We start from the raw sequence: 13,057 nt of genomic DNA on the forward strand, positions 1-13,057 counted from the left end.
TCTCTTCAATTATCTGCCCCCTTCTTGTGGCAGCCTCTCAAATACTGGAATATTGCTATCATGTCCTCCTTGGTCCTTTTTTTCTCTAGCCAAATCCAAATCCTGCAACCATTCTTCGTATGTTTTAGTGTTCAGGCCTTTAATCATCTTAGTTGCTCTTCTTTGCACTTTTTCCAGTCTCAACATCTTTTTTTGTAATATGCTGACCAATATGGGATTCAGTATTCCAGGTCTGGCATCACTAAGTGGTATTAAAACAGCCCGTGATTTTGATTCTATGCCTCTGTTTATTTTTCCTTGTGGAGAAATGTTGGAGTTCAGCTTCTTCTTCCGGCTTTTGGCTTCCTTAGAAAGAACTGATGCTTTCAACTTGTGGTGTCAGCGAAGACTCTCCAGAGTCCCTTTGAACTGCAAGGGAATCTCCACTCAAGGGTTAAGGAAAACGAGTCGCGGAGCCTAGAGGGACCATTAAAGAGCAGGAGGAGGAGAAAAGGAAGTGGCGTCCCGGCTACGCCCCCTCCCTACGTCCCTTTAGGCTACGCCCCTTTAGGATCAGTCGATCCTAAAGGAAATCCACCCTGACTGTTCAAAATCAGTCGATCCTAAAGGAAATCCACCCTGACTGTTCAAAATCAGTCGATCCTAAAGGAAACCAACCTTGATTGTTCTTTGGAAGGAGAGATACTGAAGCTGAAGTTCAAATACTTTGGCCATAAGAGAGAACTCCTTGGAAAAAGACCCTGATGATGTTGGGAAAGATAGAAGGCAAAAGGAGAAGGGGACGGCAGAGGATAAGTTGGTTAGATAGTGTCATGGACGCAGTGAACATGGATTTGGGCTTGGCGTGCTTTATAATCCATGGTCAAACTTGTTCCTTTTAAGCCTTGTGGACTTCAACTCCCAGAATTCCTGAGCTAACATGACTAGAGAAGGAATATCTGGGAGTTGAAGTCCACAAGTCTTAAAGGGACCAAGTTTGGAGAACCTGCTCTATAGAGTCACAAAGAGCCCAGCATTTAGCAGCTGAACAACAACAAAGAGTTAAGCAACAGGAGTTTTCTTGATTGCCCGGGTTCTGCCGATTAAATCCACCAGCCTCGCCTCTCTTGCAGCCTCGCCTTTCGAGGTCTGGGGCTTCCAAGGGCACTTATCAGGCCCAGCCTCCCTCAGGACCACCCTGCAAATGGAACCGCAAAATTCCAAGGCTTCTTTGCCAGGGAGGGGGTGTAGACGGGACGCCGCTTCCTTTTCTCCTCCTCCTGCTTTTAGTGGTCCCTCTAGGCTTCGCGACTCGTTTTCCTTAACCCTTGAGTGGAGACTCCAAAACTTCCTTCAGCCCTTCCTTTTTAAAAGGGCGCCTTCAAGCTGATATTTCTTCACCTAAGCCGGCTGAAGGTTTCTCCTGCCAGCCTTTGCCATCCCTCCTCCTGGTCCAGCCTAGAGAGAGAGAAAAAAGCTAAAATTAAAAAGGTCACAGAATCACTGTAAGGTCATGTAGTCCAACCCCCTGTTCAAGCAGAAGACCCCCCTAAAGAATCACAGAGTTGGAAGGGACCCTAGAGGTCATCTATAGTCTAACCCCCCTGCTCGGCATTCCCTGGCAAAGGCAGCCCTACTTCAAGCATCACGATTTATTCGACATTTCAACTACCCATTTAGGTATCATCAATAAAGGAGAATATTGGTATAGCTCAGGTTTAAAAGGAGGGGTTCTTGGTGCCCTCTGAGTTGGCATGCTTTCTTGCCATCCTGTTTATTTATTATTGATTTATTTAGAACATTTATATTGTTGCCTACTTGCACAAGGCGACTTACAGTACTTATGTACACAATATAAAAGAAAGAAAGAATAATAGAATAGAATAGAATAGAATAGAATAGAATAGAATAGAATAGAATAGAATAGAATAGAATAGAATAGAAATATTGGAATGGAATGGAATGGAATGGAATTAGAAGAGAAGAGAAGAGAAGAGAAGAGAAGAGAAGAGAAGAGAAGAGAAATGAAATACTGGAATGAAATAGAATGGAATGGAATAGAATAGAAATATTGGAATGGAGTGGAGCAGTGCGGAGCAGAGCAGAGCAGAACAGAACAGAACAGAACAGAACAGAATAGAATAGAATTTTTTATTGGCCAAGTATGGTTGGGCACGCAAGGAATTTGTCTTGGTGCAAATGCTTCCACTTAACAAACATCTCACTTAGAAATATAAATTCTGGGTTCAATTGTGGTCGTAAGTCAAGGACTCACCTGTAGTTTGAGTAATTCAGGGGTCCTCAAACTTGACAGCTTTTAGAACTTGTGGACTTCAACTCCCAGAATTCCTCCTCCAGTCATGTTAGCTCAGGGATTCTGGGAGTTGAAGTCCACAGATAACAGAAAACATAATCAGAGTTGGAAGGACCTTATAGGTCATCTAGTCCAACCCCCCTACCCCCGCCCCCATCTAAGCAGGAGACTCTACACCATTTCTGACAAATGGCAGTCCAATCTCTCGTCCTAACATTTGCCGGCTGTATCTTCGAGGAAGAGAGGAGAAGAAAAGCTTCTCCGGGCAGCGTAGAGTTAAGGGCGGCGAGGGGAGTCGCCCCGCCCCCTCCGTGGGAAAGGCTGTGCGGATTTTCCCACGCCTGGGGGAGAACGTTGCGCGCTTGCGGAGGGTCGGGGGGGACAGGTCCACGGTTGGAAAAGCAAGCGGGGAGTCCAGAGGGAACGATGGCACTGATCCGGGCCAGGTCTTCCCCTGGAGGGGTGGAAAGGGCCGCGGGGGAGCCCGAGCAGGGAGGAGGAGGAGGAGGAGGAAGAGAGACGAGTCGGGCGCTTCTGCATCCGAGACACAAGAAGGGCCCCGCGGAGAGTCTCCTTTCTCGGCTTCTTGGAGTGGGTTCTCTGAAACGGGCCTCTCTGGGATGTCTGTCTGTGTTGTAAGCTCCGAGTAAACCTTGAATAGACACTCGAGGCCCGTGCGCCGGTGTCCGAAGACATCTAAAGGAAGATTTCTGCAAGAGAGGTGAAGCTGCTATCTGATTTTTTTTTTCCCCTGCGGAAATCTTACTGGGATGACTTCGGACTTAATAGCGAATTGCTACTTGGCTATGTCATTTGTAGAAATACCGAAGATGAGTGTTGTTCAGGGGCTAGGTCATCAGGCACGTTTGAATCTTGTCCTTATTTTTTTTTCCCCTTGGTGAAGGTCGCTCTTTCCCTCCTCCCCACCCCATTCTCAAGCTATGCTACTTCTTATTTTGCTCCAATAAATTTTTATTGAATTTTACACAATTAAAAACAACACAAATATAAAACAACACAAATACAATTTTTACAACGTTGTGACATACACTTTCCCAGTTTTTGTTAACTATCTACCTATGTATTTAAGTATACATTTATTTGTTTATATTATTTTTTTATTCTTGCTGTCCTATCATCCAACCAATTATGCCATTTTTTTCCAGACTCTATAATATTTCTTCTCTTCCCTCTCTTGTCATTCCAACGTGAGTTTTGCCATTTCTACATAATCCATAATTTTCTTTATGATCGTATTGTCTACGGGAGTGCTATCTAATTTCCAACTTTGAGCATAGGTTATTCTTGCTGCTGTTAGAATGTGTATTATGAGGTATTCCATTTCTTTTTAAAATGTTCCTCTGATTATCCCTAGCAAAAACATTTCAGGCTTAAATTCTATTTGAACTCCAGTAATTTCTCGCAACCCTGTTCTAATTCATTATTATTTTTTTGTCCTATTTTACAAAGTTTAAACTTGGCCAAAATTTTTTTCTAGGAATCTCTCCCTGTAGCTCTGCTTGGGCTGTCTTCTCTCCACCATGGAGTCCGCAAGTTATGACCACAATTGGGACCCAAAATTCTGTTGTTAAAAGAGACCTTTGTTAAGGGAGTTTTGCCCCATTTTGCGACCTTCCTTACCGCAGTTGTTAAGTGAATCATGGAAGCTGATGAGTTAGTAATACGGACCTTAAGTAAATCTGGCTTCCCCATCGACTTTATTCACGGGAAGTTCAAGAAAGGGGAATCGAGTGGCCTGGGGACACAGCAATATGAACCAGTTGCCAATCATCTGAATTTTGATCACATGACCCTGGGGATGCGGCAAAGGTCGTAACTGTGGAAAAAAATGGTTGTAAAGTCGTATTATAAGGTGCTTTGGAGAATTGGTAGACCCTGATCCTATCCCTGTGATGGCGAACCTATGGCACGTGTGCCACAGGTGGCATGCAGAGCTGCAGGCATACTTACCTCATTGCGCATGTGCACACCTCACAGCTGATTTTCAGCCGGTTTGAAGCCTTTTTCAGCCTCTCAGAGGCTTCAGGAAGGTTTTTGCAGGCTTCTACAAGCTTTGTAGGCTAAAATCTAGCCCCGTTTCGTCACTTCCAATTTTTTTCAGAAAAAACAGGAAGTGATGAAACAGGGCTAGATTTTGGCCTACAAAACTTGTAGAAGCCTGCAGAAGCGTTCCTCAAGCCTTTGGGAGGCCAAAAATCAGCTGTGAGGTGCAGTACAGGTAAGGGAGCGAGGTGTGCGTGTGTGGGGATTGCGTGTGCATGTGTAGGGAGAATCGAGGGGTGCGCGGATTGACTTCTGGGTGCTGGCACACGAGCATGAGCGTGCAAGCGCACACACAATTTTTGGCACAGGAGCCCAAAAAGGTTAGCCACCATGGTTCTATCCCAAAGTATTGGTTGCCTCTCGATTATCTATACATATCAAAGCTGATTGGCTATCAATCAGCTTTAGGCGTGGGGTTGGACTAGATGGCCTGTTTATTTTTATTTCGGGAGAAAAAAACCCCCAGCTTTGTAGCCTGGTCAGGAGTGGCACCAATGTGGCTAGAGAGAATAACCAGCCCATGTTCTTAATTCTGTTCCATGTTTCTCTCCATTGTAAATGTAAAAGTGGGGAGGTAGGGAGGTCAGAAGAGGAAGTAACGGTAAGGTATGTTGAGCGCATGTGGGATAAACCTAAACATTAAGCTCCATTTATTTTGGGTTTCGTGTTTGATTGATAGTCTGGGGCTGGCATGGCCTCACTTCAGCTTGCTCTGCAAACAGAACTTTGGAAAGGTTTGACCAACTGCAGGATTCCTGGTGGTGGATTTTGTCTACTATTATTGCCTTTATTGTCAGAGTACAACATGTGTACAAAGAGATTGGCCGAGTCTCCTTTCGTGCACTCCCCCGCCCCCAACACAACTCACAGTGAGGACAGAAGTCCCTAACCCAGTCCCAATCTTATTGCAGTAGGTGAACTTGTTACACAACACACCGGCCCCGCAAGTCTATTATACTATGTTGACATGAAGTTGTTTTCTGTTCAGAAGTCTGACAGCCCACAGGTAGAAACTGTTCTTCAGCCTGTTTGGTGAAAAACAGCTTCTATCCCAGTAGCTCTGAGCAGTAGCTCTGTTGAATTCTACTGTATAATGCAGTGTTGGTGCGGTGTTGGGGGTTTTGGTTCGGTGTGTGGAGTGTGAAGGATGTGTGTTTGTGTTTATTTTCATGGTCATGATGTGCACTGAAGATTGTGTTTGATTTCATTGTATGAGGTGCAATGACAATAAAGTAAACTCAACTACAGTAAACTATATCTCCTCCCCGATGGTATGAGAGTGAAGAAGTACTGACTGGGATGTGAGTCATCCCTGAGATTTTTCCTCACACTTCTAAGGCAGCGAGCCCTAGCAAGGTCATCTACTGGTGTCAGGGAACAGCCCACGATGTTTTGTGCTGTGCTCACCACCCTCTGTAGTGTCTTTCTATCCGTGGCTGTCCAGCCAGCATACCACACCGTCATGCAATATGTGAGGATGCTTTCTGTTTATCTGTTGATAAAAGGAGGTTATCAGTCATTGTTCCACTTCATTCTTTTGCAAGACCCTAAGGAAATGGAGTCCCTGTTGGGCCTTTCTGGCCACCTGGGGTATGTTGATTTTCCAGGTAAGATCTTCGCTGAGGTAGACTCCCAGGAATTTAAAGGAGGAAACTATCTCCACACAGCCCCCCTTGATGTAAATTGGGGCGGGTTCCTCTCTCTTCTTCTGGAAGTCTAACACCATCTCCTTTGTCTTGCTGATGTTTAGGTGCAGGTTGTTTTCTAGGCACCATGAGGATAATTTTTGAACCCCCTGCCCCCGTACGCTGCTTCATCTCCACCTATAATGAGACCCAATCTGGTACTATTGTGATGAGAAAGGAGTTCGCTTTGCTTTCAGGCTCTGGCGATCTTCGAAGAAGTTGCTGTTTGCTTTAAGGAGGAGGAGTGGACGTTGCTGAATGCAGACCAAAGGATTTTGCATCAAGAAGTCATGGAGGAGATTCAGAAGACGCTGGCTTCCTTGGCTAAGGAACAAGGGTGGGCTTCAAATTTTTTTAGCAAGGGGCACTCTGACCTAATGATTGGTTGGGTGGGTGTGGCTGGGTGGGTGTGGCTACGTGGTGGTGTGATCGGGTGGTCATGTGATCTGGTGGATGTGGCTAGGTGGTCATGTGGCTGGGTGGGTGTGGCCAACTCGATGTTGCTTCTTTGCCCTAATTACCTACAAAAAGATAGTATACCAAAAAGTTGTTTATTATTTTGGTGCATTTAATACTTAAGCCAAGGGTCTTCAAGCGTGGCAAATTTAAGACTTGTGGACTTCAACTCCCAGAATTCCTAAGCTAAGAAGACTGGAGGAGGAATTCTGGGAGTTGAAGTCCACAAGTCTTAAAACTGTCAAGTTTGAAGACCCCTGACTTAAATAAAAGACTGGGGGAAACCAGGCTTAATAGAAGTGACTGTGAGAGGGATCTTGGAGTCTTAGTGGAGTTTCTTGTGAGTTATGTGATTCTTATTATTTGGGAATTAATCCCCTCGGAGGCTTAGTGGCTATGCTGTCTGATTTTTCTCAATGGCTCTCCCTCGCAAGCACTGAGTGGATTGTTTATCTAGCTTGCAACATTTTTACAAGGTGTGAAATGCTCTTGGCTGAACGCCCAGAAGTTCAATTAAGCCTATTAAGAGCTTTCCCTTGCTCCTTGTTTTTCTGAGGTTACTGGGGGCTCTCCAAGCCCTGCAGTCTTAGCTAGGGGCTCTCCCGAGCCCCTGCAATCCCCCAGCAGCCCACCCCTGGTAAGGATCCTTACCTCCTCTATTTGATTAAGAGGGATTCCCTAAGCTAGGCATTACCTTGCGAAAGAATGTCAGTCGTGTATTTCACCTTTACATCCGGTGTAGAAAAACAGCACATAACAGGTGAGTAAAACAAGGACCCAGATTGTTGGGGACAATATGCTGACTCTGTAAACTGCTTCAAGAAGGCTGTAAAAGCACTGATAAATAAGTTATTGCTATAACAGAATAACAGAGTTGGAAGGGACCTTAGAGATCTTCTAGTCCAACCCCTCACCCCTCACTCAAACCCTATCCCATTTCACACAAATGGTTGTCCAATCTCTTCTTAAAAACTTCCAGGGTTGGAGCGTTCACAACTTCTGGAGGCACGTCGTTCCACTAAATTAATTTAAAACGACTATTAATTGTTCTCACTAAAGTTAAATTCTTGCAGCTAGACTAACCTTCTTTGCAAATAGGTTTTTGTATCGTGTTAGCTCTTGTTACCTTCTTTGTAGCTAAGAATTATCTGCCTCTAATTGCTTTCTGGCTAAGCCAGGGATCCTGTTTAGATTGAAAAATATGTGTGGATTAGGAACCTTTAGTTTTTATTATTATAATACCGTGTTTGTCATATAATAAGGCTGGGTCTTATTTTTTTTTTTTTTTGAGCCCCGAAAAAATGGCTAAGTGGTCTTTTTGGGGGTGACTTAATTTCCCCTCCCTTGCATCTTTGGGTGGGCAGCGACGGCTTGGATGTTGACCTCGGCGTTAGTGGGGCACTTCGTATCGGGGTCAATGCAGGCAGCACCATATTCGGGTGTGCAACAAAAGTACTTCCTAACAGCAAGCCCCCCCACCATTCCCCCCCATTTCACATGTTTTAATAAAGGCCTTAATTTGGGGGGAGGGGCTTAATTTCATTTCATGCCTATAAAACATGCTGGGACTTCCTATTCGGGGAGGCCGTATTGTTGGAGAAACAGGGTACTTTATTTGCAGTCACAGGCCAAAACACAAGTACAATAAAAAGAAGAACATGGGAAAATTAATCATGAACAATTGGTCACCAAAAATTTGACTAAGGGGAATTACAGCGTTCTCCTCTGATGGTTACAGCTCTTAAAAAAAAAATTGGAAACCTGAGAACTGATGCGTTATATATAGGGCAATATAAAAGGACATGCTCCACAGTTTCAACCTCAGCTCTGTCACAGAGGCATAGCCGCTTGTTGATCGGGAGTCTCTTAAATCACCCATCCAGTAGTGCTGAGGGCAAGACATTCAAGCGAGCTAAGGAGAAAGCTCTTCTATACTTGGGAATGGTTAGAGTGTAAAAGTAGGAAGCCAGGCTTCCGTAATACCTTTAGTTTTGATTATACAGGTATTCCTTGACTTACAGCAGTTCCTTTAGTGACCATTTGAAGTTACAATGGCACTGAAAAAAGTAATATGACTATTTTTCAGACTTATGACTATTGCAGCATCCCCATGATCCCATGATCAAAATTCAGATGCTTGATGATTGACTCATATTTATGACAGTTGTAATGTCTCAGGATTATGTAATTACCTTTTGGGGCCTTCTGAGAAGCAAAAGTCAATGGGAAGGCCAAATTCTCTTAGCAACTCTGTTACTTAACAACTGCAGCATTCATTTAGTGGCAAGAATGTCATAAATTGGGGCAAAGCTCACTTAACAACTGTCTCGCTTAGCAACAGAAATTTTGGGCTCAGTTATTGTCGTAAGTCGGCAACTTGACTATATAAGCAAGTTCTTTCTGTTTTATTTCTGGGCAGAAGCAGAGATAAAAATGTTTGTTCTCTTCATGTTTTTACCACTCGAGCTAGAAATGCATTGCACTTTTATATCCATTTTGATTTTCTGTCAAAGGAATTCTTCTGGCTCTGGATCAGATGCCCCTGTTAGATGAAAATCTGCCAGCTGAAGGCTTCAAGGAAGAAGTAGACAACTTTACAGGCAATTTGTCAGTTGGTCGATGGGATCCTGGTGAATCAGGTAAGTTGGGTGGGGAGATGTGAGAGATTTTTGGGGAGGCTGGGAAAAATGGATGAGTAGAGTAGAACAGAATAGAGTAGAGTAGAGTAGAGTAGAGTAGAGTAGAATAGAATAGAATAGAATAGAATAGAATAGAATAGAATAGAATAGAATAGAATAGAATAGAGGAAATGGAATAGAACGGAATGGAATGGAACTCCCGGATTGGTCCCCGTTCTTTCCCACTGTCCGATTCCGCTGCTGTCTGCACAGGCTGCTGGCGAACCACAACAGAACCTAACATTCAGCATTTATTTCTCTTTGTCCCCCCATTTGTCTCGTCTGCAGTTCACCCCAAATCTCTTTCTCCATTGGTGTCTTTTCTCTCTTTGTTCTTGCAGGTGATGAAAAAGAGAACACTACAAATAGCAAAGAGCAAAGCAGAAAAACTGTGCCGCATCAGAGAAGGAAAAAGAGACCCATTTCAACTGAAAATGTGAGCTTTGATGAATTCCGGGTGCAGCAAGGAGGCTGTGCGGGAAAGATAGGCAGCCAAGATCTGGCAGGAAAGAGTAGGAAATTCTCCTCTTCTTGTGGAAAACTATTGGCTGAGATCTCCAGCCCTGCAACCCCAAGCAAAGTCCTGGAATTGGAAAGGTCATGCAAGGGTTTGGAGTGCGGGAAGGATTTCAAAGAGAGGATGCACCTCGTAGTACATCAGCGAACTCACACAGGGGACAAGCCATTTCAGTATTCAGACTGCGGGAAGAGCTTCAGTTGGAGTCATCACCTGATTGGCCATCAGAGGACCCACTCAGGAGAGTAACAAGTGTGAATATCAATGTCCCGAGTGCGGGAAACATTTCATTGATAACAGCAACCTCACCAAACATAAACGAATCCACACGGTCGAGAAGCCATTTAAATGCGCAGTGTGAAAAGAGCTTCAACCACAGTAGCACCCTCTCTTCCCACCGAAGGATCCACACAGGGGGGAAACTGTACACGTGTGCCGATTGCGGGAGGAGTTTCACCCAGTGGACAAACCTGAAAACGCATCAGCAGCTACATACAGAGGAGAAACCCTACAAATGCTCGGAATGTGGAAAGGGCTTCTGACAGAGTAGCAGTCTGTCTTATCATCAGAGAACCTATGCGGGGGGAAAACCGTATAAGTGCTCTCAGTGCAAAAAGACCTTCACATGTGCCAGCACACTTGTATTATGCCAGAGGATCCGTAGTGGAGAGAAACTGTTCGCTTGCTGAGAATGTGGTAAGAGCTTTACTCAGCGGATACAACTAACTCGACACCAGAGAATCCACACTGGAGAAAAAATGTTTGAGTGCCCAGACTGTGGGAAACACTTCAGGCAGTGGACGAGTCTTATGACACATCAGAAAGGGCATACATTGGAAAAACCATACATATATTTAGAGTACAGCAAGAGTCGTAGAAATCTCATGCTGGTGACAAGCCGTATAAGTGCTCCGAGTGTACAAAAAGCTTTGCTTATAGCAGTACTCTCACTTTACACCTGAGAATCCACTCTGGGGAGAAGCCGTTTGCTTGTACCGAGTGTGGAAAGAGTTTTACTCAATGGATACACCTGACTCGACATCAGAGGATCCACACAGGGGAGAAACCTTACATCTGTTCAGAGTGTGGGAAGAACTTCTGGCAATGGATGCACCTAATTGCTCACCAGTGAGTTCACAGAGGAGAAAAATCATGCAAATCACCAGGCCAGTTGCTTAATTACAACTCACAACACCCCTCCTCATTTCCTGTGACAGTGGGAGCTGGTGGTACTTGTAATGCAGCTACAACCACTAAGTGACCAGTTCTCCAGTCCTCATAGCAGTTGGATTTTTCAATAGAGAGTTGGCACTTAAATCCCGTGCCCAGTTCATTTCTAGAACTGGAGAAATGTTCATTCAAGCCAATATTTCTATCCTTTTTTCCATATGCTTTGGATTTTAAAGATGGCAAGGAAGGAATCTATAGCCTATTGTAAACCGTTTTGTAATGTGGTAGTTCCATTTTACAGGAACTAAAATCTCAGTCATCTCCAAGGCTGATCCAGTGAAAACTGTTGGTTTACAGATGTGTTTTACAGGTAATCCTCAACTTAACAGCCACAAGTGAGCCTAAAATTTCTGTTGCTAAGGAAGACAAGTGGGTTTCACCCCATTTTATAACTTTTTACAACTTTTCTTGCCACCGTTGTCAATTGAACCACTATGTCGGGCTCCGAGTTCACTCGGAGCCCGTCAGCTCTGAATATGTCTCACAGCAATGTCATGTCATGTCACCTTATCTCTGCTGCTGCTGGATCTGTATTTCTGCTTGTGTGCTGGCTGATGGCTTTGGAATGACCCAGCCGAGCTGAGGATGGATTCTGCAACAACTGCGGGGATGGAGGATGGATTCTGAAGCAACTGTGGGGCTGCAGGATGGATTCTGAAAGAACAGCGGGGCTGCTGGAAATGGCTCTTTTCATGTATTGATGTGGAGCATATTGTTAAAGGGGTTTGGGGCACATATAGGTGGTAATTAAGCCTTAGGTTAAAACATAGTGAAGGTGGCACCAGAAGGAGATAAGTTAGTGCGGGTCAGAATAGGGTAGGGATGTAGACATGTTACAGGCTTAATAGCATTTAGGGATAATGGGTTAGGCAATGCCAGAATTAGAACTGTGTATAGGCCTGGGTGTGGTGGGGTGTGTCTCATGATAATGGTAATAAAAGGAAAGGGAGCAAACTCAAACCCAACTCTAACCTTGCCTGGCTTTTAGCCTTTCTTGTCAGAGAAGAGTATTTGTTGTTTGCTGAGCTAATGAATAAACCACCATTGTACTACAAAGGAGCTGGAGTTTGTATTCATTTCAGGGCAAATCTTCAATACTCATGGACTGGCTGAGACACTACAGTTCTTAATATAGCTGACTTTGTAATTGAATTTGCTTGTCAGAAAGTTGCAAAAAGTGATCCCATGATTCCAGGTCACTATGATGTAGAAGGCTGAATGATGAACATTGTTAATATGTGCTTGCTTTTTACGTGGATTTTTGTTTTGTTTTTGTATTTTTGATTGTGTAATCAACACACTTAGTCTTGGATTTCCTTGTTTCTTCCCCACCTCCTGTCTTTGTGATCTTCTGCCCAATGACATATAACAGAGTCAGCAGATTGCCCCCAACCATCTGGGTCCTCATTTTACCCACCTCGGAAGGATGGAAGACTGAATCAACCTTGAACTGGTGAGAATCGAACTGCCAAACTGCTGGCAGTCAGTAGAAGTAGCCTGCAGTACAGCAGTCTAACTACCATGTCACTAAAAATTATGAAAATTTTTGTTGTTCAGTCTTTAACTTGTGTCCAACTCTTTGTGAACTGATGGATCATAGCACCCCTGCCATCCACTGCCTCCCAGAGTTTGCCCAAATTCATTGCATCTATGATACTATCTAACCTTCTACCATCCTCTGCTGTCCTCCGCTCCTTTTACCTTCCATCTTTCTCAACATCCAAGTATTTTCCAATGAGTTCTTTCTTATCATTTGGTGGCCAAAGTATGAAAATTGGAAACCTAAAACACCTCCTTCTTCTCACAAGAAAGGTAAAGGATGGGTCAACAACACAGAATGTGTCATGCCCCTGTTAGAATCTGACTCTGAGGGAGAGGAGGAACAACCGACAGGGCGTGGGAGTGTGGCTCCAGAGGTTTTGGAGGAAAGAAGGGAGAGATGGAGGGAAAAAAAGAAAGGGGAGAGGGAGAGAGAAAGAGAGGAAGAAAGAAAAAAAGAAAAGAAAAGAAAGAGATGAGAAGGAAATACCTGCCAAGGCTGCAGCCTCTGAATTCCTGACTCCTTCCCACTTTTCTTCCTCCTCCAGCTGGATCTGGAGGCATAGGCAGTGTTTAAGGCACGTGCCTCAGCCCA

The 13,057-nt window shown here is 44.3% G+C and overlaps 1 pseudogene across 1 annotated transcript; it reads left to right on the top strand.

Annotated features, from left to right (window-relative positions):
* The first annotated feature begins 7,203 nt into the window (after positions 1–7,203).
* Positions 7,204–12,249, top strand: LOC113451611 (uncharacterized; annotated as a pseudogene). Its single transcript, XR_015741528.1, has 3 exons — positions 7,204–7,258; positions 9,012–9,137; positions 9,518–12,249. The product of XR_015741528.1 is annotated as an uncharacterized LOC113451611 (transcript).
* The last annotated feature ends 808 nt before the right edge of the window (positions 12,250–13,057 follow it).

Source organism: Pseudonaja textilis, chromosome 2 (genome assembly GCF_049901715.1).
Source record: "Pseudonaja textilis isolate UNSWEBS1 chromosome 2, rPseTex1.2, whole genome shotgun sequence".
Lineage (NCBI taxonomy): Eukaryota > Metazoa > Chordata > Lepidosauria > Squamata > Elapidae > Pseudonaja > Pseudonaja textilis.